At 44.5% G+C, this 22,037-nt stretch overlaps 1 non-coding gene across 1 annotated transcript; it reads right to left on the reverse strand.

The window, feature by feature from the left end:
- Positions 1-21,928: 21,928 nt before the first annotated feature.
- LOC120693576 lies at positions 21,929-22,037 on the reverse strand. Its single transcript, XR_005683038.1, has one exon. It is a non-coding gene; the product is annotated as a small nucleolar RNA R71 (small nucleolar RNA).

Genomic DNA, 22,037 nt, shown 5'->3' on the forward strand with positions numbered 1-22,037 from the left:
ATATTAAGAATAACATAGTGATTCCCGAGTTACTAAAGCCCACTTCAACATGACCGTAATTCTACGAGGAGTTCATGGGATAAAGAGCGTGCTCATAACCGAGAGTGCAACAATTCGAATTGATTCAAACTTTGCAAGAGTGTACTACTTTACCCACACGGCGCAAAGACCATGCGACTCACCAACGTTTCAGTCACACATATTAACGTGCACGCCATGATTACGCCTAGATTCCAGCGCCGATAGGTGGACCCCGCTTTGCAGTCGCACATAGGAAACCGCACGCCAGGATTACAGTGGGTGGGCATTCTCACATGTCGGGGACACAACAGTTTATGTTTTCAAACAGAGAAAACGTTTTCAATTGCAAAGTGAAATCTCCATTGTATGTACTTCACTGTGTATTTTGCAAACTTTAGGATTTTTCAATCTTATGGTTTGTCATGAAATGCTATTTTAAAAAATTGAACCTACATACGACACGTTTAAAATTGAACCTACATTCGTGTAAGATGACTACGTGCATGTGACCTATGCTATATGGTCCTTATAGACCAAATCCAATGAGAGTGGAGCATGTAGTTTATATGGTGCATTTAAACAGTCCATCATATAATTCTATATGTTCATGTGTGACATATTGGCCTATACACCAAATTTCTTTGACAAATACACCTACATTGGAGAGTTATTAGGACTTAGTGTCTGCAATGGTAGTAAGGTACAAAATCAAACTAGAGTCTATGTGCACAGTGAAACCCATGACATAGATATTGATTATATACGAAGTTAGAAAAAAGAATGAACTGAATCGGACAAGAAATGAGAAATCTAACCACGTTTTAAGTTTTTGTTATGAATCAAAACACAAAATATGTAGATCCATGAAGAACTGATGAAGACTTGGCCATGAACCCGGTGCCGACAGGTGGGGCCTGCGTTTCAGTCACACATACGAAAGCGCACAGGAGGATTACACCATGGACCTTGCACCGACAGGTGGGCCGGGCCTGGGACGGTGGGTCCCGCATGTCGGGGACAAAAGGTGTTTCTCTTTTGGATGGAAACAATTAACTGCCGAGGGGCGCCTCTCTCTACCTCCTACTCCCCTTTCTCCCCCAAACAGTCCCATCACTTCAATTAATTCCCAAGCCACGCTTCATCTTCATCGGTAACTTCTCCACCTTCTCCTCGCTTCCTGTGCACGCTCCACCGCCGTCGATCGACGCCATGGACCCCAAGGGGAAGCGAAAGGCAAGCATCCCGTCCGCAAGCTCCCCTCCTCACTCCTCGTCGTCGGTAAGCTTTTGGCAAAAAAACCCCCTGCTGTTAATCTTGATTGGTGAGATCGATTTGGATTTTGTGTTCTTGATTTATGTCCATTGCATGTTGCAAGTCAAGCGGCGGTTCCGACGCGTCGCCAGCGTTGTCCGTCCGGCGCAGTGGCTATCCCTCGCCGCTGGCGAAGCGGCATTGCCCTGGCATCGACCCGGCGGCCTCGGCGGTTATGCCGCCGCCGCCACCGCAGGGTTCTGGTGGCGATGGCCCCAGCTGTGGCAGTACCGCCCAAATTAATCCGGCTTAAGTGCGCTAACCATCTCCATAAATGTATTACAGGTTAACACACACTTCAAACGGAGTAATCTGGTAGTGTTGTCGGGTAAAATCCCGATTAAACCACTTGAAATAGGATCGACAAAGCAGTTCAGAGAATACAACATTTCGCAAATTTTACAGCACAGAGTATGAAACTGAATTATTATTACAAACCGAGTTTGAATTTATAAAAGTACAACAGAGTTCAAGTGTGGCGGAAAACGAACGATAGTCTACCGACGAAACAAGACGTCATGATGGAGCCCGTACATGACGTCATCCATATCCTCATAAGTACCACCTGAAAAACAAAACCACAAGCAAGGCTGAGTATACTAATACTCAGCAAGGCTTACCCGACTAAGGGTATACTTAGCCCATTACCTAGACATGCAAAGCTTTTGGCTTGAGGGGTTTGTTTTGCCAAAAAGCATCTAAAAGTGAGTCCTTACTTTCATCATTTTAGCTCAAGTTCAATGTAGAAAGTATTAACTAGGTTTGCAAGAATATCTAGAGCAAGCATGGTATATCAAATTAACCCTCCAAGAATAGCATCATCATTCCATCCTCATTTCAATTTCTTACTACGATGTGACAAAGAGATCAAGGCTCTCATCTCCGCGAGTCACGGCGAATCGATCCGATTTTAAACCTTGCAAGGTGGACCTAACACACATGACCTGTATATATCCCGTAGGGCTACACAAGTCAACCGTTTCCAATATGCACACCAAATAGATGAACTGCCCTACAACTCGGGACCGCTAGTCCCACCGTTACCTACAAGGGTCAGCCATGAGTTTACCCACTAGCACCACTGGGAAGACAGTATCAAGTTCATAACTACCGGTGTGCACATGGTACTGAGCTTACCGGTTTCGACAACCTCCTACCTCCGGCATGTGGTTAGTACTGTTCAATCCTCGATCAGCACTGCCAAGAACAGTCGGTCCTTGACTGACACAGGCGGAGACTTACTTTCCATCCAATCCATATCCTTAGCCAAATTCATCTTCGCCCGGTCTCCATTTCCTTTCCACATTGATTTATCCTCAATATCTTTTCCATAATCCAAAAGGTCCTAACTCTCGCGAGTGATAGGACATCACTCGACTTCTACCGAGTCCTATTTAGCATGGCGGTACTAACGACCTACACATACTAGTAGATCAACTGAGGGAACCTAGGGATCATGCAACTAAGGTTTCAGTCAACTCCTATAAACTTAAGTGCACAATACATAATCGGAACATAAATTGGTATAGCATTTAAAATACTGGAATTGATGCACCGGGGCTTGTCTGGGATTAACACTAGGTCAGTGTTAGTTAGAGGATATTTGCTCGGCGAGCATCTTCCTTCGGTCGTGCACATCGAGATCCATCCGTCCATCTTCTAGATGTGTCCACCATTCACCATCTTCTAGCTCGGCTCCAACGTCACATCCTTCACGTGGTTCATCTATCGTACCTAAATGAAATGCAGCAATGCCTATGTATGAATGCACAATTTCCGAGTTGTTTAGCGATTTAGGTTTTATTTTTTTCCCTTCACAATAAAGTTGTAGTCCACATAAAGTGAGTTTGGATGTGAAACTTCTCAATTAGCATTTCCTGGACAGTCATTTATATATATAGTAGTAATTTAACATAATTTAGTTCATAAGAGGAACAGGTGGGTTTCAAAATCTTGCTAAGTCATACAAAACCACACTACAAGATTAAATTGTACAGGCCAAAACATGCAAGTACTGGTACTGAAAATCTTACTGAGTGTTGTTTATCCTAGGACAAGCTTACTGTAAATTTTTCAGATTTTATTTTGTAAGTTACACAGTATAGAAAATAAGTCAAGCAAAATCTATATTAATCAAGATTTATTTATACAAATAGTTAAACTCAGTTTCTGGGTCTTGAACTTTTCCAACATGATAATATACTCAAAACTGTTCACTGGTTAAAATATAATAATTTTCTAAGAATAGAAACTATTTATGATGATTTAGTGAATTTAAACCTATATAAATTATTTGAGCATGTTAAATATTAGTAGAGTGCTTACCAATTTTACTACAGTATATATTCATTAGGTTGATCCTACTGTAGAAGTTTCAAACTCAGGATAAAAGCATAACATGGTGAAAAATTAAAACTACCACACTCATTCAGAAATCATCAATTAATTAAAACTATAGCTAAACATGATAAATGACCATAAAATTTTTACACTAACACTATATTCACATGTACATACTACCATAAAAATTTCATGGCATGACATGGCTCCAAACATTAGTTATTAGAAAGGTAAGAACAACTAGTCTTTATGCACTATTAAACATAAATCTATTTTTGCCATATTATGGTTCCAGAGGGTAGAGATTTTGATAAGGATTCCAAAAAGTCCTCATTTGTCTTTTTATGATTTTTATATGATTTGTAATTGAATTTACAAGTTTCCTGCGAAATTTAAAAACAAAATTGGATATTACAACCGGGTCCCTGGATTCGCAGAAAACCCCCTAGAAGATTTGGGGCCTTGCAATCCAGCCCCTGGCCGGAGAAAACAGAGGAGGGGCGCGCAGGGAGGGCGGCGCCGGCCGTTTCCCGGCGAGGGAGCTCGCCGGCGGCGGGGTCCCGGGGTGGAGGAGGTAGAGGGGTCCGAGAGCTACCGTTGGGAGGTCTCGGCACGAGGGGAGGTGGCCTGAGGGGGCGGGTCGACTGGCGTAGGCGGCTGGCGGCGACGGTTCACGGCGGAGGCGGCGCTCCGGTGGCCTATTCGGGGTGGGCTCGAGCCTGGGAGCTTCACCAGCGCGAGGGGGAGCCCGTGGGTGGGTTGGCTTGGTCGGGGAGAGGGCGGAGGTGGGGGCTCGACGGTGGCCTAGAGGCGACGGTCGGCCATGGCGATGGCGGGCGGCAGCGAGGCTCTGGCGCGCGAGCAGGGCTGAGCTAGCCTATTATAGGCGACAAGACGGAAGGAGGATGGCATGGCGCGGCAGAACAGAGGGTGAGGGAGTGGCTGGCAGGGGGCAGCTCGGCTGAGGGCCCTGGGCGGCGGCGAGCGTGAACGCCGGCGTAGCGTGCGGCGGTCGCCAGCAGAGGATTGGGCGAGAGTGGAGAAGGGAAATCGAAATTGGCTTGCGAACTGATAAGGACAGCTTGAGCAGTGACAGACTTGGATGGTGCAGCGATGCGTGGACACGGACGCCGAGAACGGCGACGGCGTTCGGCGGCGTGTCACGCGGAGGGGCGCCGGGGGCGCGTGGCAGCCGCGTGAGGTGCCAGAAGGGAGCAGTTTCGAGCAAAACCGGGGGCGCGCGAGGTGGATTGGATGGGGGCACGACGCGTTGCTGGCAGCGCCGGTGTGCGGCGGCGAACGGCGGCACAGAGATAAACAGAGAGGGAGGAGGGAGGAGGAATATTGGTGATGGCAGATTTGTAAATAAATCAAAGTTCAAACTTTCATTTTATAAACTAAATTTTTCTCCTTTTTCTTGGCCTCAAAAGAAAAACTTTTGAATACCAAACTTGCTTAAAATTTCGAGATCTACAACTTTTATTTTAGGTATTTTTTTATTTGAGGCTTCGTTTGAAAGATAAAATTTGAAACTTGAGTGCATTTGAAAAGGTCCTATATGTTTTGGAAATCAACTTTTTCTCCTATTTTTGTGTGGTAACTCGAAAAACTTTGAACACGAAAGTCGTTCCACATTTAAAACTCTACAACTTTGGTTTTAGGCAAAAGTTCATTTGAGCAATGATTTAAAATTCATTTTTAAAACCCGTTTGTTTCAATTTGAAAGATATTTTAAACATTTCAAAACTTTGATTTGAAGAACTCGTCATTTCATGTGCAAAATTTCATTTTCTCACTTTGAATTCAACTAGACTTCGGTTTATCATGACGTTAGTGATATACCAATTCAATTTCATATGCATACTGGCATCGGTTTAAAAGTTATTTAAATTTTCTCTTGGTTAATGATGCATGATGACATGTTTAATTTCTCTTGCTTAACACTTTAAAAACCTGGGCTGTCACACAGCCGTCGGGCTCCCTCGCCGCCGCCGCCGCCGGGACATGCCGAGGAGCCCCTGTGGTTCTCTGAAAGGACCACGGCCAGCGGCAAGGTGTGTTTTCGATGCCTGTTCTGCCCTGACGCCATGGAGACGGACAACATGTGTCGCTGTTGACAGTCCTTAAGTGCTAAAATTAACCATCAACTCCTGCAGCTTTTCAGGATATTTAATCACCAAACTTAGATATAGGGCTTGTAACTAATCAATTCCACGAGTTTTGGTGAATTGTCATCTGCAGGCACCCACATCTGCAGAGCGGGGAAAACACAGGAGAACACACGATAAAATGCACAAAATACTGCTACCCAGAAATGCCACTTACAAGGAGGGCCCACAAATCAGAGGAAACGGGCGCGCCACGCAAGATACCGGATATTCCTTGGCAGACCAGGGTCAAACCGGTGCTTGAAGTGAGCGAGTGGAAACATTAGTGTATCTTCCCTTGAACCCATCCTTAGATCAAAACCACACTATCCTAAGGTCTCTCTATCTCTTATCTTCTTTGGGGGTAAACTAGTTAGAAGACAGTTACACACCCGTTCCTCGTGGAAAATACGATACCCTGAATACTCCCGGGTGAAGTGCTACAACGGTATTTCCGTGTGCTTGCGGATTTCTCTGTAAGAGTTAAGAAATACCAACAAGCATTTCTGGCGCCGTTGCCGAGGAACGGTTGCTGTAGTTGTCATCGAACCTAGTTGCTCGTGTGTCTTTTCTTTTATCTTTTCATTTCTTTTATCCTTTCTTTTATTTTATCCTTATACCATGTCATCCTTTTCTATCCATCAACTCTCTGCTCCCTTGGGCGAGTTCTTAGAGCCACCACAGACATCTAAGCCAATCACAGCTTCTGGCTTTGAACTCCGCCCTGGCTTCATAGCCATGGTTCGGGAACAACCCTTCTCTGGTTATGAACTAGAAAATCCCTACCACCACCTACGAGAGTTTGAGCAGATGTGCTCTTGCTTGTCAATTGCAGGCATGGCACAAGAAACAATTCTATGGAAGTTGTTTCCTTTCTCCCTTGCTGAGAAAGTGAAACAATGGTACACCCATAACGTAGAAAAGGTAAACGAAGAATGGGAAGAGTTGTGAAATAGGTTCTGTCTCGCATTCTTCCCCATTTCTCGCATCGCTTCCCTACGAAAAGAAATCCTCAACTTTCGTCAGGATGAGAAGGAAACCCTTGGTATAGCCTAGGCTAGATTCACATAGCTTACACATGCTGGCCCAAACCTATCCATTCCCGACCATGTGCTGCTTCAGCACTTCTGGTTAGGGCTGAATAACGAAACAGCCCTACAGCTTGATATCACTGCTGGGGGATCTTTTGCATACAAAACCACCTCCGAAGGGATGGAACTCCTAGATCGTATCCCGGAGAACGCTTCCTTCACGGAACCCCTCCCAGTAGTAGGAACTTCAAGCCAGGGAGATGCTCCGCTAGCTGAGTCCACACATCCCTTGGTAACCCACACAGACTCACCAGCTGAACCTTCCGCTAAACTAGAAGACCTGGAGGAAGAAGAAATCATACCTCCGGATTTCCCATTCAACATCGAGGAGGATATATTCTTTGATTATGGCAACACCATGCTATATCCCCTCCAGAAAAGGCCTCCAGTCCCTTCGGACCCTCCTGACGATCTCGATAAGGCTTCCCTTAGTGAGACCATGAAGAGGGTAGCCGCTGTCTTGAATAGCGAATGGGTACAGGAAGGGGAGACTTCGCCTGAAATAATCCAGTTTCATGCCCCGTCCTTAGCCATTCCATGTCTCATGGAAGGGACTACAGTCTCAGCTCTCTACAGTCCCACAGTTGGGGTAAACATAATTTCCGCCTCGTTCGCTTCCGATCATTTGGGCGAAAAACGTGTTACTCCAACCATCAAATCCCTTAGAAATGGACCATGTTCCATTATAAAAGGGATTGGAATTATGCACGATGTGCCAGTTTGGCACATGAAAACGGAGATCGCTCTAGACTTTCATGTCTTCGAAGTCCAAGACTTCGACATCCTCATAGGGTATCTCGTAGAAAAGCTTTTCCTAGATGTTTCTACACTAGGAAATTTAGATGTTTCTTTTGGGGGAAGATCTTACACCTTGCCTATCGTCCGAAACTCCTTGGCCGACCCAGTTCCCCAAGAAGAACCAGCCGAAGAAGTGTTGGTAGTCATGCCTGACGGTAACTCTAAACCCTCCTTACAACGAGATGCCGAACTTTTCATCCAGGAGAAGGATGACTTAGACGAAACCCTTGAACTATCTATTCATGAACAGCCAACACGTCCTTGGATAGAGCTCAAGCCTCATCCCACTAGCCCGCACTTTGTTGATCCTGATCATAATCGGGATACAACCATGATCTTCCACGATGAACCTCTTGAGACAGAGAACCCTTGGGCTAGGGAATTTAGTGAGGCACTGTCTCTGGAGTGTGAAGAAAGCGGTTCTATAGACAAGCATGACAGCTTCACCATGGAATCACCACCACCATGCTCTTTTAGCATTCCCCCAGAGTCAGCCACTTGTTGCTCCACGAATGCCTTTGCGAGCTGCAACCTCCTTATAGCTCTCTCTAGCAAAACTTTTAGAAGGATGGTTGTAGATGCCTTTGTTGATCGTAAACATTGTAAATTTCGTGGTTGCGCTATCACACTAACCTTGCAGCTTAAGCACAATCGACGGATGGTGGTGAAGGCGGGGGTTACATCACCAATTGATAGCTGCAGGAAGAAGCCCCCATGGTCAAGCTCGTGACCTTAAACGAAGCGCTACCGGGAGACAGCCCGGATTATCAAAAAGAAAAAAAGTATATATATATAATATATATATATAAATTCTTCTTTATAATAAGTATGAACATGTTTTCAGTTTAGCAGGGGACATATGATGACCCAAAACATGGGGGCTGCATCAACACTTTGGTACATCTACGATGGAGCACACTCTGAAGGAGGCACCAACACCACACACTTGATTTAGTGTTGTATGACACAAAAATGCAAGTGTGGGGGAGATTGGTAATCACCCTGAAATAAGATCCATCCCTACCAAGGTTGGTATTAACCTACTCTTGTAAAAGAAAAAGAAACAAAAGAGAGATGACAAAAAAGGAAAAAGAAAGAAAGAGAGAAGGGTATTTATAAAAAAAGGGGTGTGAGAAAGAAAGGGAGTGAGAGTGAGACAGCTAGCTCTACACATATCAAAGGCTGTCTTGTGTGCACGCCTTCAAGCTGTGGCATTACACTTCAGCAGAAAAAAAAATTCACCACCAGGCTCCACCCAACCTTGCTCTCGCAAAGCCTTGCCATAACTCTCATCCGCTGCCAGCTTTGCATAGTGTCGCTAACAGTCCCAACGCACGCAAAGAAGAGGAATGCTCCTCTTTTGATCAAGGGCTTTGCTACTCCACCTCGTTCGGCACATGCTCATATGAACAAAAGGAGGTATACTTTGCACCTCCAATCCCAAAAGCATTGTGCCAACGGATCATGCCACCTTGGTCCATGGTTTCTACACACTAGCTGTGTGTAGGACCTGGCCTTGATTATTCGCCTGGGTAGGCATGGTGCCCTGCTCCGTTTCAACCCGCATCAAAAGGGAGGAGTCATTGACAACCAGATGCAACCATGCTACCACTGCAGCAACTCCAAGACTTTCATCCATATACGCTGCTGGTAAGTACACTCAGGTATGAGCCAAGGTAATTCAATGTTCACCAATCCTTCACTCATATTTATCTCCTCTTGAACATAGCTTGATTTTACAAATGCATGCAATCTTTGCCTGTTTTTTGGTATGCTCTGGTTTTAGCCTAGTGCTTGGGATCTTTGATCAAATGAGACTTCATGTCAAATTTGATTAATGAACCACCAATGTTCATACTTTCATAGGCATTGGATGTATATATTTTGCGGACTAACCCCTGCATGAAAGACTTCAATTAGGTGGGTAAGTCCTGAAGCTATGTTCATACTGGAGGTGAATCAAGGCTTGAGATGTAGTTCAAAGGAAAAACAAATGCACAACGTACAAAGGAGGAACAAATCACCTTTTAAGGTGCACTGTGAGTATTTTGCCAAAATGCCCCTTTCCGTTCGTGCAGTTTTATCCCAGCTTTGTTTGAAGATCAAAATTTGGTGAACAACAATAAATACCCTTTGAAAAAAAAGTATACCTCTCTTGAAAAAAATGATGAAATAAAATAATGGCAAATAATTTGGGATCCATGGCTTTTGAACCTCCAAATCTGTTTTTTCCTTAAAGCATAGATGTGAACAACTAATCTCGAGGCAAAGTTAAAATCCTTTCAAATTTCTTAAACATGCCTCAAGTATTTGTTGTCTACTAATGTAACGAACATGGCACCATTTATGCCATTTCGAGTGATTTTGGTGATCGAATGACAACACAACACTTGGACTAATATGATTGTTAAGATAATCATTCTCAGTCTTTTAGGTTCAAGTGATGACAAAGAGAGAGAAGATAGGCGTAGCAAGGCCCAAAGGGCCGCCCCTACGGGGGTTCCGCTACCCGGTTAGGAGCACCGGAAGAACCAACGCCAGGGGCACCGGTGCATCCGACGCTTGTCGGAAGAACCGACGCTACGATGTTTGGTGCAGGAGGAAATCGAAGCCAAGTCAGCCTATAGGCACCGGTTGAACCGACGGTCAAAGAAAGGGCATCGGTGTTTTGGCCGGACTGTGTACCAGAGACGATGTCAAGTACCCAGGAGAAGATCCTTCAGCACCGGTTCAACCGATGGTGCATCGGTGCATACCATCGGTGCAATGACGTCAGCTGTCAGAAGAAGACCCTTCAGCACCGGTTGAACCGATGAGGCATCGGTGCATTGCATCAGTTCAACCGGTGGTCACTGTAGCAGCAGTCAGAAGTTCAACGGCTACTTCGTGGCTTAGAGTGACCGGATGAACCAACGCTACCCCGCCAAGAGGCATCAGTTCTTCCGGTGGTACGCAGATTTTCAGCTGACCGTTGGAGCAACGGCTACAAGACTTGGTGGCCTATATATACGCCTCACCCCGGCCATTTGAAGATTACTGGAGTTGCTGGACATCCCACATACACCCAAGAACATCTCCAACCACCATAGAGCTTCATTGTACATCATATAGGCTTAAGCACACTTGTGAGAGTGCTTAGTGCTTGTAATAGGGATTAGTTCTTGCGAGAGCTCCCTTAAGAGAAGTCTTGTTGTGGCAAGCAATCCTTGTGATCTGTCGTGTGACCCTCCGTCTTGGTGTGGAGTGGCAACGACACTTTGTGCGGGGGAAGAGGAGGCCCCCTCCTTGGTGGAGAAGCTCCGTAGTGGATTTCGGCCGGGTGACCGAGAGAGACGGTGGCGGTGCACGAGACTCGGTGTCTTGTGGACACTTGCCTTTGCATGCCGGCATCGCCATTGGTGGCGTAGTGCAAGACGGTGATCGAAAGAGCCTCGGTGTCCCGTGGACGTAGGCGTTTGTGTCGAACCACGTTACATGACCGTGTCTACTCGGGAGTTTGCATCCCTCTTGCACTTACCTCTTTACTTACCGTATTACGTTTCCGCATTTACTCTTCTTGCGTGCCTATACTTTCCTAGTTAGTTTGATTAGGATTGGCTATAGGTTGCAAGTCTTTGGGGAAAGTAGAGAGTAGCAAAGATAAACCTTAGTCATAACTAGCATGCATAGGATGTGTTAGGTTTATCTTATGCAAGTAGATTGAGCCCTAGGTTAAAAAGCGATTAGCGACCCTATTCACCCCCTCCCCCTCTAGGGTCGGACACCCCGGTGATCCTTACAACTAACCTTTTGCAGGGAATAAAAAGAAAACCACCAAGGAGTAGCATGCAACAACCAAATACTCATAGAACACTCCCTGGTTCCATGGAGGACAGGTGCACGAGGAACTAAGCAGAACAAAGTGCAAAGCTTTGCTTCACGAAGCTTAGCTATTGCATTATCGTTCATGCTAGGTAAGTTCTTTCAGGTATGTAATCTCATAATTCGTGCATCCTCATGTCATGCTTCCACCCTGCTAAGTTACTCGTCACGCCTAGCTTGCCATGATAAAAAAACACATAAAATAATAAAATAAAAATAAAAATAAAATTAGGCTTTTCAAATACCTGTTCAATAAAATTTTAGACTGCCCGGTGTTTGCAACCGGCAGAGTCCTTGCTTGTTTCCACTTTTTTTCTTTTGTTGAATACAAGCAGGTACAAGAATAAGTGTGGGGGAGATCTCTCAAAAGCACAAGGAGCAAACTCACTTGAGATATCTCCCCCAACATCATGCACGACACTGACAGACCAGCTCCAGCAACATGCCCAAGACAGGATCTAGCAGGCCAACTAAAGGGTCGGCCGGGCCCCCGAGGCCCGCCAAACTTCTAAGGAGGCCTGTACAACCCTTCTTCATCCATCACGCTGGTTTGCATCCTAAACTCACAACTCCCTGTTCAAATAGATTCTGATATGAAATTTTCAACTCCAAATCACAATGCAAAGAAGGGCCTTGCACTCCATGCGATTTCATGAATAAACATGCATACTATTTATTCCTTGCATTCTCTCTAGTTCTTGTGAACAATTATATTCATAGAGAACCCATGCTATCTAAGTAATTGACAAATGTGATATGATTGGATGAATGGAACCATGCTCTTCCTTGCAAAGTACTTGGGATTTCTTTTCAAAAAAAAATAATATGCAATGGCTTGTCTCCTCAAATTACAAATTCCTACCAAGCCCAAAGTTAGATTTTCATGATCAAACCCTCATATGCAGTTTGACTTTGCTTTGAGTTTTGCCAAATTCTTCGACCCTTGTTAGAGACTTGTCATACTCTCATGATCAAGATCACATACACGTCCACTCACATGCTATACTTCTACCACTGGAACATAGCAATCATTTCCCTCCACTCATAAAATAAAACTCCAAGTTCTATCATGTCCTTCTCTCCAAGGTTACCATCAAGGATATGGGCTATACAAAAAGAAATAAAAGATGCATGCCCAAAGAAGGTATGCCACATGCCCAAAAGGCATGACAAAAAAAGAGAAAAAGAGAAAAGATGCATACCCAAAGAAGGTATGCCACATGTCCACAAGACATGTCAAAAAAGATATATATATATATAGCCCATGTCCAAGAAAAAATACAAAGAGAGAGATAGATCATCCAATGGAGTTCATCCACTATCCACAAACAAAATATTCCACACACTTGCACCTCTTGATCAGGTTGTATGACTCGTTTCTACTTGGATCTTGTTTTTGACATAACAACATAAGCAAAGCAAACGTGCCTCTTTACCCCTACCCTGAGCTCCACATAAGCCAGATTAGACGGTAGGAGAAAAGAAGGCAACAACTTTGCCTTGGTGAGGTTCTGAAACAAAAAGAGAGATTCGAGAGAATAATTTGAGGAGCAAGACTATGCTTTTGTTTTCAAAAATAAAACCCAAGTTTCCGAGTAGGAAGATCTAGGAACCTGAAGTCTGCTTCATTCTATTCTTCAATTACCCAAGAAAGCATGGTAGCCACTCAAAAGTTCACAGAAACTGGAAGAAGTTTAGAATAACTTGTATGCAGGTTATGTTCAAGGAGTGGCATTTGCCTTAGTCCTTCAAACTTTACTCGAGAATGAGCAAAGGGCTAAGTGTGGGGGTGTTGTTGACGGTCCTTAAGTGCTAAAATTAACCGTCAACTCCTGCAGTTTTTCAGGATATTTAATCACCAAACTTAGATATAGGGCTTGTAACTAATCAATTCCACGAGTTTTGGTGAATTGTCATCTGCAGGCACCCACATCTGCAAAGCGGGGAAAACACAGGAGAACACATGATAAAATGCACAAAATACTGCTACCCAGAAATGCCACTTACAAGGAGGGCCCACAAATCAGAGGAAACGGGCGCGCCACGCAAGATGCACCTGAGGATAAGGTACAGGGCCCACATGTCAGCCTACCAGAGGAGGTAGAGCCGAGGAACCTTCACCTGGGGGTCGGCCGACCCCCAGGTTCGGCCGAACCTGGACAAGCATATGTCCAGGTACAGATCGACGTGGAGTAGCCCCTAAGCAACCTCATCCCAGGGAGATATGGTTTCCATGTAAAGAACCACGTAGAGTAGCCCCTACTCCACCTCCACCACTATATAAGGGGGCCCCCTCTCCCCCTCTCATTCATTAATCCACCACACACCATTTCATTGTGAAGGAGTAGAGTAGAGAGGCTCCCACTTGTATCCTTAGCCTAGGGAGTGTGTGAGGAAGAAGTGCGGAGAAGAGCCGGACTTGTCGGCGTCTCTTCGGCCTTGTACCTCTACGGATACGGTACATTTGGAGTACATATCCGGGGTTATCTATTCGGTGAGTTTTAGTTAAGTTATTCTTTTGTTCTCATTCGTTCGCGGGATCATCGTCCGTTCTAGTAGCGGATACTCTAGAAGAGGGCCCCTGATAAAGACGGGATAACCCTGTACAACTCTAGAGTAGTAGTCGAAGGCATAGGCGTGGTGTCTGGGCCTTAGATTACCTTTGTTTGTCTCGTACTCAGCTGGTATTGTGGGGTAGACGGCAGGTGGTGACAGCCCTGTCCGTCCGCTACGGAGACAGTCTGCGTGGTTAGTGCACTCCCCCCTCCCCCGCCTGGGTACGACATAGAGCGATACCGGATATTCCTTGGCAGACCAGGGTCAAACTGGTGCCTGAAGTGAGCGAGTAGAAACATTAGTGTATCTTCCCTTGAACCCATCCTTAGATCAGAACCACACTATCCTAATGTCTCTCTATCTCTTATCTTCTTTGGGGAAAACTAGTTAGAAGACAGTTACACACCCGTTCCTCGTTGAAAATACGATACCCTGAATACTCCCGGGTGAAGTGCTACAACGGTATTTTCGTGCGCTTGCGGATTTCTCTATAAGAGTTAAGAAATACCAACAGTCGCCTGATCGAGCACGCTCTCAACTTCAACCCGGATGACCCCCTCGCCGAGCAGCATCGTAAGCTTGCTCGCCAACACCTTCATGGTGATGAGGAGGAGGCTCCTGAAGCTGAGTACGATGATTTCTCTGATGATACCAGCGAGGAGGGCGACGACTGATGTTGTTTGGGGTCGTTTCTTCTTCTTTTGGAAACGTTTGAATCTTTTTCTACCCTTTCCTTGGCCACACCGGGCAACAAGAAAGGGTTTGGTTTATGAACTCTTACTTTGGTTTATGTTGTATTGCAGTGAATGTTTATGTTTCAGAATAGCATCCAATTTCCTATGGGTCTGTTTAGTTCGTGAATTTTTTTTGGGTTTGGCTATTGTAGCACTTTCATTTTTATTTGGTAATTAGTGTCCAATCATTGATTAATTAGGCTCAAAAGATTCATCTCATCATGTCCAGCTAAACTATACAATTAGTTATTTTTTAAAACTAAACAGGGCCTATGTATATGTATGAACTACAAGTCAAATTATTTCAAAATTTTTTGTAGAATTTGATTTGAAACTATTACTAAGCTATTAAACATCACTTATTCAGAGATAAAAATAAGAATACAATATTATAAGTGCAGATCATTACGCGGCTGAATTTGTGTGGTCACCCTACAACCACATTCATGAACAAAATTTAAAAAATTTGTAGACTCTCTATGAGGATGCCAAACAAATTAAATGGCTCATTGTCTCTTGAGACGCCAAACAAAATCATGCAAGTATCAAATAAAAAGTCATCATCTTGGCCTTGTACCACAGAAGTAACTGGTGCAATAACTCCATCATCAATGTAAGTGTCATCTTCATCATCTTCATCATCAACATCAAAGACCGCATCGTCTGGTTCATCAACTGCTTGGGCCTGCACCTGAGTAATAATTGAGACATCCCCGGTTGTGCCTTCCTTGTCCGATCTTGTCCAATTCGTCAAATCTTGCTGTCCACCGAGTAAATTGATGCCTTCGATACCCACATCAATTGAGTCCTCAAGTTCTAATTCAGGCATGGCAAACAAGTCCCTTGGTTTCAACGCAATAACACTGCTCCAACCAGATTTGTTTACCAGATTCACATAAAACACCAGTTCTGCCTGTGCCGCCAGAATATTGGGTTCATCTTTATACCTGTATCGAGTAGTATCGATATCAATATCCCCAAATTGATCCTTATTGTATCCTCTGCCTCTGTTGATGGTGGCAGCAGGCACATCAAACCAGTCACACTGAGACAAAATAATTTCTTTTTGTCCAGGAAATTCTAGTGAGATCATTCTTTTAATCACCCCATACCAGTTCATGTTGCCACTAGTACCATCACCCTTGACAAGCACACCGCTGTTTTGTGTTATGAGGTTTTTCTCAATGTCAGCAGTTCGAAACAGGTAATTATTGATACGTCATCTATGCAATCTACGAGCTTGACTGTCCGGTCCTTGAGCAAGTGCAAACAACTCTGAACTTACTTCCCCTTTCGCATATAGATCTCTGATCTTGCCTTCGAACCATCTTACAAATTGATCCTCGTGTCGTTGATTAAGATTTCGTGATCCATATTTCTTCAGTTCTTCCAAATGCGCACTACAAAGAAATGAATATTATTGTTAGTTTAAAATATAAAATTTAAAAGTAATGATGTTGAGTAACGTATCTTACTCGATCCATGGTCTAGCTTCATCACAATTTGAAATTATGTAGTGCCTCATCTTCAGCATATCATATGCGTCCATGATCTCGACAGCCTGCCCTCTCCTCTTGTAATCCATTTCAGCAAATATGCTCAGACCAGATGGTGGCTCATTCACTGTAATTCTTTCATGTCGATCAACACGATTCAGTTTGGTGTCCACATCCAAGAATTTTGAGCAGAATGTAAGGCACTCCTCGAGTATGTATCCCTCGGCTATTGAACCTTCAGGGTATGCCTTGTTCCTCACATATCCTTTCGCAGTACGTAGGTACCACTCCACTGGATACATCCATCTGTAACACACGGGCCCGCCAAGTTTAGCTTCTTCAGCTAGGTGAATAGGCAAATGCATCATGATATCAAAAAATGAAGGTGGGAATAGCATCTCAAGTCGACAAACAGTCTCCCTAATTGAACTGCTAAGTCTGTTCAAGTCTGCTTCCACCAGCTCCTTGGAACATAGTGCATCGAAGAAATTACTAAGCTGAATCAATACAATGACAACAGCTTCTGGCAAAATCCTACGCACCACTAAGGGTAACAGTTTCTGTAGAATTAGATGGTAATCATGAGTTTTCAAGCTAGACACCTTACATGACTTTACGTCAACACATCTTCTTATTTTGGAGGAAACCCCATCAGGCATCTTCACTCCATATAGAAATGCACACAAACTTTCCTTGTCCTCCTTATCTAACTTGTACAAGGATGGTAGCAAGGTATACTAATCATTATTAATCATAGGATGCTGATCTGGTCGTATCCGTAGATGCTCCATGTGAAGCCGGGCCTTCTCCCCGTCCTTACATTTACATTCCAATTCAAGCAGAGTGCCTAATATGCTCTCGCATATATTTTTCTCAATGTGCATGACGTCCAAATTATGCCTGATGAGCAAAGAAGACTAGTAAGGGAGCTCAAAAAAATACTCTTCTTCCTCCAGTTGTGCCATCTTTTGTCTTCGTCGCGCTTCCTTTTTTTGATGCTGTCGTCTTTCCAAATATCACTTGTTCAAAACTTTCAAACTGCTCAAGTACCTGTGCACCAGTCAGTGGTACTGGTGCCTCCCTGGTTTCAACCTTGTTGTTGAAGCTGACCTTGTTGTTACGCCATGGATGGTCCGGGGGCAAGAAATGTAGATGTCCCATGTAGCAGTGATTCCTCCCATGTTTCAACCACAAACACTCAGTATCTTTGTGGCAGTATGGACATGCAAAGTTTCCTTTCGTGCTCCAACCAGAAAGCATAGCATAAGCTAGGAAGTCATTAATTGTCCAAAAAAGAAGAGCATGCAATTTAAAATTCTTCCTAGTCCCTGCATCCCATGTTGTAACACCCTTTTCCCAAAGGTCCTTGAGCTCCAATATAAGGGGCCTCAAATATACATCAACATCCATTCCAGGAGATTTTGGACCAGGTATCAACATTGACAACAGCCAGTTAGATTGTTTCTGACACAACCATGGAGGCAAATTGTAAGGTATTAGGATAACATGCCATATGGAGTATGTAATATTTTGCATCCCAAAGGGATTGAATCCATCAGAAGCAAGACCCATCCTAATATTACGACCTTCCTCTGCAAACCAGCTATATTCTTTATCCACGTGCTTTCATGCCAATGAGTCAGTAGGGTGACGCATTTTTTCATCGTTGACCAATTCTTTCTTGTGCCACTGCAATTCCTCTTATGTGCGCTTCGACATATACATTCTCTACAGCCGAGGAATAAGAGGAAAGTAGCGTAGGATCTTAACTGGTAACCGCTTCTTAACAGTAGTAGCACCACTTGCACTGTCATTATCACAGGTTTTCTCTACAACTCTCCACCTTGACTCCTAACAAATGAGACATGTCTCCAGACTTGCGTATTCCTCAAAACATAACACAAAATCATTCTTACATGTGTGTATCTTGACAAAGTCCAAGCCTAGGTCTCGAACCACCCTTTGCACTCTATCCAAGGAGTCAGGAAGACAATGGCTTTCAAGGAGAATCTTTGAAAACAGATTAAGCATGGCCTCCAACTCTGCATTACTAATTCCATACAAGCACTTTATCTGAAAAAGTTCCACGATAAAAGATACCTTAGTTGCATTTTTGCATCCTGGATACAATTCCTTCTTTGCCTGCTCTAATAGTTTCAGAAATATCTCCGCATTCATATTTGGCTCCTCAGCATCTATGATTTGTCCATGTATAGAGCCACTGATAATGTTTCTAATCAGACTATTAGTGGCAGCAGGGTTATCACATGTGTCTTCTTCATCGTCTTCTCCAAAATAATGTTCTGTATCAACTGTAGGTTGTGCATCTTTAGGTTCAGCATTATTGAGATCAGGACTGACATCATGATTCACACGACCCTCAGCTGATGAGCTAGTTTGGCCTTCGATATCATTATTGATGAAACAATCAGCAAACCCTCTATTCACAAAATGAAGTTGAATCTCAAACACGTTATGATATCTGATCATGCATTGACACGTAGTACATGGGCACGCAACAGATGCAACACCTTGCGATGATTTGCCAAAGGTTTCAATAAAAGATCGGAAATTCCTCTTCCACACCTCTGAATGTCGAGGCAAGCACATCCAACTCCTATCTTCATGTGATGCCATTAATCTGCATGCATGTTTGAAATGAGCTAGAGATCATGATCTAGCAATATGCAAATATATGCAGGGGAGATATATACGAGATCAAGACAACCGGGGCCCTGTACAAAGTTCTAAAGTGAGGCCTACTGAATAAGAAAATATTAAACATTGTATATTATATTAGAAATGAAACACAACAAGAATAGTACAATTGGAGAATAAAAAAATACCTAAGATAATTCCCCTTAATGCAAACAGCAAACGTGAAAGGGAAAGATGAAACTTATGCACATCGCCTGCACTGCCTGCCCCTTTGCCGCCAGCCGCTGCGCCGTCGCGTCATCATTGTCGGCGTGTCACTTGGCGCTTGCCGCCGCTGCCGCTTGAGCGCGTGGAGATCAGAACAAAGTGGAATCGGCGCAAGACGGGACACGCGATTGGCAAGACGGGCAAGTGGGCGTGGGCAAGTGGGCAAGCTGCTAGCAGGCCGTGGGCCTCGGCCTTTCTAGCCAGGGGGCAGCCGGATAGGGGTGAGGGCCCAAGAGGACCGTCTGAATTTTGGTTCCGATGAAATCATGGCAGGTCTGGTGATGGCTTGTGGCAAGAGTTTGGGACCCCAAAAGAATTTAAGTGCAACCAAGGAAGACCTCGTTGCCATAAGTCTGATACAATTGCAACGACTATGACAACTAGTGCAACCACAAAATTTCATCGCAATACGTACATGATATTGCATCTTGAGGCAAGAAAGGATGCAATAGCCCCCCATGTATTGCAACAACGCACCAAGAAATTTGCAACCCAAATCAGACGTTGCTATATTGCCGTTCAGAAGCAACCAACGCTAGAATGGTCGCCATAGCACCTTTCTATTGCAACACACGACATGCTAATGCAACTCAGAAATGATGTAGTAGAATTCCCAACCAATTGCAACACAAAACCTAAAAATGGCTGCATTAGCGTCACCCTGTTGCAACACAAAAAATAACTATCGCAACACAATTTATGTGTCATAATAGGCACGCATATTACAACTGAATCACTGTTTTGGTGCCATAGAATCCCCCTATTGCACCCAAATTAGTGGTGATGCCTAAACATTTTGTGGCTATAGGGGGAAAACCACGTAGTGCGACCTCTTAAGCTATAAAAAGGGCCTCCCACCACTCTCACCACACACACCACTTGAAGGCCTCTCTCTCTCACACTCTCTCGTGACTTGTACTCCTTAGGGTAGTGGAGCTAGGCTAGTACTTCATCTCCTTAGCGAATCCAGTCGTCCTCGAGGTCGGCGAGTAATCCTCGGCCTCTAGTATGGCTTTGTATTCCGACTTTCGTTATGCTATTCATTCTGAGTTCGTTATTAGTTATCTTGCTATGTTCATTGCTTGCTTAGCCTATATCTGTGCTTTATCAAGTTATATTAGTTGCTTAAATCAGATGATCTGGGTAAAGATATCGGTTCGTTGTGCTTTCGGGCTAGCTTTAGCATCTTACATGTCCATCCGAAGGGTGGGGGACCCGGGGGTGCTAGGGTAGTGACTTCATATGCGGGCATGGTGCCCGGGTATGCGGGATCCTTCGGATATGACGGTGCTCCACGGTGTGACTGGGGTAGACCGCAGGTGGTGACAGCCCTGTCGGTCCGCCGGGAAGCTGCTTCTCGGTTAGCGTACTCCCCGACGTTCGGGTATCGTGTAGGAGTTCATGCAAAGATGAAACGGGATTGGATGTTATCCAGTGCGGGTCATTCTCCCCGATGTCCCTAATTTCCCGGCACCTGCAGTTCTAAGCATGTGGCTAACGTAACTTATCTGCTAACATAAATAATATACTAGGATCTGTGCCTATGCTCCCACTAACCTTAGGATTGCTTGTTTATTCTTTATTCATGAGAGTTGGCTGTTCTGTGTGTGTGTCACATTACCCCTGATTATCCATTATTTATCACTTACCCCTGCATAAGTCAGTGGTCTTCATCTTACTTCATACGTGTCATGGTTATGGAACTAGTAAATAAACTTTACACAACCTAGCCATCCCTTGGGAAAATACAAATAACGATACCCTGAATACTTTCAGGTGAAATGCTACAACGGTATATCCGTGCGCTTGCGGATCCTTCTGTAAACATTAAGACATACCAACACGGCATTCCCTTGGCGGCGTTGCTAGGAACTAACCCCTCCTAGTGGCGACGCTAAGAAATGCCAACAAGCATTTCTGGCGCCGTTGCCGGGGACGAGCTTAAAAAACCCGTTCCTAGTAATTGTGCTTAGAAATGTCAACAAGCATTTCTGACGCCATTGCCGACGATGGCACTAGGTGTAAAGTTATTTACTAAGTACCTAAACATGGCAATATAAGTAAGAGGTAGCTACTGCTTATACAGGCTAATGTGTTTATCTTTTTTGTTCTCTCCTAATTGGATGAAAATAGGGTAGTGTATGTCTGGTTTCTCCTTGCCGACAAACTTTGTTGAAAGTCCCGAGAAGCTCGTGAGAAGGGTCCGACCTTGCGTCATCCCTCCTCCGATCTCGCAGTCGACAAGCGAGCCAGCTTTCCAAGCACCATCAACGATCACCGAACCCATGGCTGAGAAGACTCTCCGCGACTTCTCCGTCCCCTCAGCTGCCAATGTGGCAACTGGACTCAACGTTGATGTTCGGGACATAAACTTTGAGCTGAAGTCCAGCCTCATCAACATGGTGCAGGCTAGCCCATTCTGTGGCAAGCCGAATGTGGATGCCAACGCCCATCTCCAGAACTTTCTGGAGTTATGCAAGACCGTAACCATACGGGGCGTTACGGCTGATGCCATCAGGCTCCGCCTGTTTCCTTTCTCCTCCTGGGGAAGGCGAAATAGTGGTTTTATAAGAATAAAGAAGCAGTCAGCACGTGGGACAAATGTTCCACGGTGTTCCTCGCGAAATTCTTTCCGTTGGCCAAAACAAATGCTCTACGTGGAAGAATTTCAAGTTTCCAGCAGACGGGGATGGAATCCATCCCAGAAGCTTGGGAGAGACTGCAAGAATACATACTCGCCTGTCCTCATCATGGGAT

The sequence above is a fragment of the Panicum virgatum genome, chromosome 9N (genome assembly GCF_016808335.1).
Source record: "Panicum virgatum strain AP13 chromosome 9N, P.virgatum_v5, whole genome shotgun sequence".
Taxonomy (NCBI): Eukaryota; Viridiplantae; Streptophyta; class Magnoliopsida; order Poales; family Poaceae; genus Panicum; species Panicum virgatum.